Here is a 3,437-nt window from a genome sequence, read left to right on the forward strand (position 1 = left end):
CAAAGGTGTCAGACCCGTTAGAGCTGCGTGATGCAGCTAGAAGTGCCGTCACGCAGGTAGTAGCTGCGTGACGCAGCCCTAACGTGGGTCAGGCTCCTTTGGGCGGTTTGGTTCAATTTTTGATTCAGGCACTTCTGGTTTATTGTGAAACCTTATCCTTTGTCCTCATATCATCATTGGGTTAGGTGGAGGCATAAAACCACGCGTCAACAGAATGGGAGGTCAAGGGAATAAGAACCAACAAAGTATAACCAACAAAATATCATTAATATTATCCGGAAGCGGTGCAACCTCCAAAATATCCAGCACAAATTTACTAATGCCAATCCCAATAATCGGCCACATTTTTTGAAAGAATCCCACTTAAAAACCATCACTGCCTGGGGCCTTGATAGGAGACATATCCATAAGCGCCTTGTAGACCTCCTCCTTAGAAAAGCGCTCATTGAGACCAGCATAGAGAGAATCGGACAACCTCGGGAAAGAACCTGCCCTCAAAACAGACAAATTAGAGGGAGCATCAACAGTATAAAGATTGCGAAAAAAATCAGTAGCCATTCGCTTAATGGTAGCACCATCAGAAATAACTGTCCCACTAGAGTCAACTAAATTATCCATTGCAACAAATTTCCTCCTAGCCAAGATAGAAGAATGATAAATCGAGTATTCCTGTCCCCCAAGCAATCTAATCTTCTCTCGACTTTTGGAACCAAAGGAGTTCCTCCTGCTCCAAAACCGCGTTCAACTCAGCTTGAAGCTTTCTTTCCTATCGCAAAAGGTTAGGAGCAATAACTCGAGATAAGCGAACTTGCACACCATAAATTATGGACCACAATTTCTTATTTTTAGCAAAAATATTCCCAAAAGTGGACCAAGATTGACCGTGATTTTTTCATAAGTGTATGAAAATCGCAACAAGTAATATAGAATAAGTAGAGTATCATTTCCACAATGATTGTATACCAAGTACCAAAATTATTTTAACCTATTATTATTTAAATGGCAATAAAGGGGAATTATTTTAAGAAATTTAAAATAAATAATTAAAAGAGAACAGAAATAAATCAAGCAACAGTATTTGAAGAAAAGAAATCAAGCATTTAAAGCTACTAGGGATTTTGATTTCACTTAACTCTATCCAATTTATTTTATTAATTCGTTAATTAATTTTAATTGTTCAAGTCGAGGAAACAACCCTAAAATCACTAACAAGCTCTCCCGATGTTTTGTTAGCTATTTTAATCCAATCTAATTACCTATCTTCCAATAGCGCAATCAAACATGAATTAAATCATTAAGTTTTATGGTTTGTTTTGTGAATTCATAACCTTAGGTCATTAACATAGGAAAACCCCCTATGAGTCAAACCGTGTAGCTTCCGCATCAAGTTATTATTCTCATGAAATTTATTACCTTTTTCATATCAAAAACCTTTCTCCCGATAATGATTAATGAAATAAATCAATCCAAGGGAGAAACTCTGCCTGGAATCATTAAGTTCAATAATAAATTATACTTTGAACAAAGAAAAACAAATCTAATATTATAAATTGGAAAAGAAATTAAGTTACATCAAATCTCTAGTATGAGAATTTAGTTTGACATGGTAATTAAATAAAACTCAATAATGCTTGAATAAAATTCCATAATCAATCAGAATAATGAAAGAATAAAACAAGTTTAAGAGTTTAGAGATAAAAACTAGGCAACAAATAACGTGGACAGCTTCCTTGAATCTTGGTACAAATCTTGAATGCTTGAAGCCTTTAAAAGAGAGAGAAACAATAGAACAAGAATTCAAAAACTGGAGATGTCTCTACAATGAATGACTCCTCTCTTTATATAGACTTCATCGGAGAAAATCCAACTTCGTTTAGGAAATAGAATCCTTATTCAGTAAGAAATCTTTTTGGAGATAGGAAACTGTTTAGGCTTTGGATTTCTTCTCAATTAGGACTTTTCCATCTTCCTAAATAGGAGTAAATCTTGATTTGTACGTCAAGAAAATATCTGAGGTGGGCCCATGTAAGTTATAGAAATTGGCTGGCGTTCTCGATTTAAGACAGCACCTAATTCGTAGCACGGGCGTGTTGTTTTGCACGGTCTAGGCGTGCCAGAGTCTAAGTTCTAAGGATGGTTCAGCACAGGCCGTGCTCAGCGACACATCTAGAGAAGAATCTGTGGCACAGGCATGCCCCATAGCACAGCTAGGGCGTGCTAGGCTCTGAGTCTCTAGGACGAAATGCATCACGGGCGTGCTTAAGCAAGCACGCCTTGAGGTCCTCTTAGGGACGGGCGTGCTAGATAGCACGGTCTAGGTGTGCTAGGGTCTGAGTCTCCACTTGATTTTCCTTGAATCTAGCACGGGCGTGCTAGATTGCACGGGAAGGGCGTGCTAGAGCCTGAGTGAATTAGCTTTATTTTATCTTTACTGTGCCAAAACCTACAAATTTTCTTAACGTCAAATAAATTATGATTCAAGGAAGCTTTGAACAAAAATATAAATAAAACTAAATAAAAACTAATTAAAGTAATTAAAAATACTAAAATTCCTAATAAAAGCTATATTAAAAATACTATAAAAATAACACCTATCAAAATTTCCCAAAAAAAAACCATTGCTTGTCTTCAAGCAACAAAACTGAAAACAAAAGAAAAACACAAGCTAAACAAACTAAACAAAGCTAGCTTAATGTGGTTGGGGATAATTATTCACAATTTCAAAAATATCAAAAATTATTAACATGAGACTAAATTAAGTGTTTCCTATGCTAATTTATATTCTAGCAAAAATTCAATTTTCGACAAAACACATTCCTTAATTTAAACATAAGTTAATAAGATTTTCAACACCAATAATTATTCAACCTATGACAAATAGAATATGAATTTTTTCACAAAAATTATTTAACCTTTAAATAAGATGTTTAACAATATAAATCCAACATTCCCATAGGCAAAATTATCAATCCCTTCTCCACAATTGAAATGCACACAATTTAGAAAGATCAAAAAGTATTTATTTAGGTTATAATGGGGTCTTTAGAGGTATAATTTTAGCTAAACAAAGAAAAATGATAAAAGGATAGACAAAAAGTACAAAGAATGCATAATATCAAGATTTTCATTTATATTAAAACAATTGTTTTTTATATATTTGTAAAGGGAGATTAACTTGAAGTTCTTCACTAGCTCAAAATTAGAGATACTTTGGCAAGGTCTCTTCATAATACTTTGATAATTTCTTCCTTGCTTCAATTCCCCAAACTTGAATTTTTGATCAATTGCTTCTTTATGGGGTGTCCTCTTTGAGTTTTTCTACTCGCTTCACTTGCTAGTATTAATGGAATTTTCTCCCTTTTTTTTTGCTATGTTTTAATAAAAATCAAATCCTTCACTTATACATTATTGCACTTACGGTAGGAATTTAAATTGGT

The sequence above is a fragment of the Jatropha curcas genome, chromosome 6, assembly GCF_041381405.1.
Source record: "Jatropha curcas cultivar XTBG-Jc1 chromosome 6, XTBG_Jcur_1.0, whole genome shotgun sequence".
Taxonomy (NCBI): domain Eukaryota; kingdom Viridiplantae; phylum Streptophyta; class Magnoliopsida; order Malpighiales; family Euphorbiaceae; genus Jatropha; species Jatropha curcas.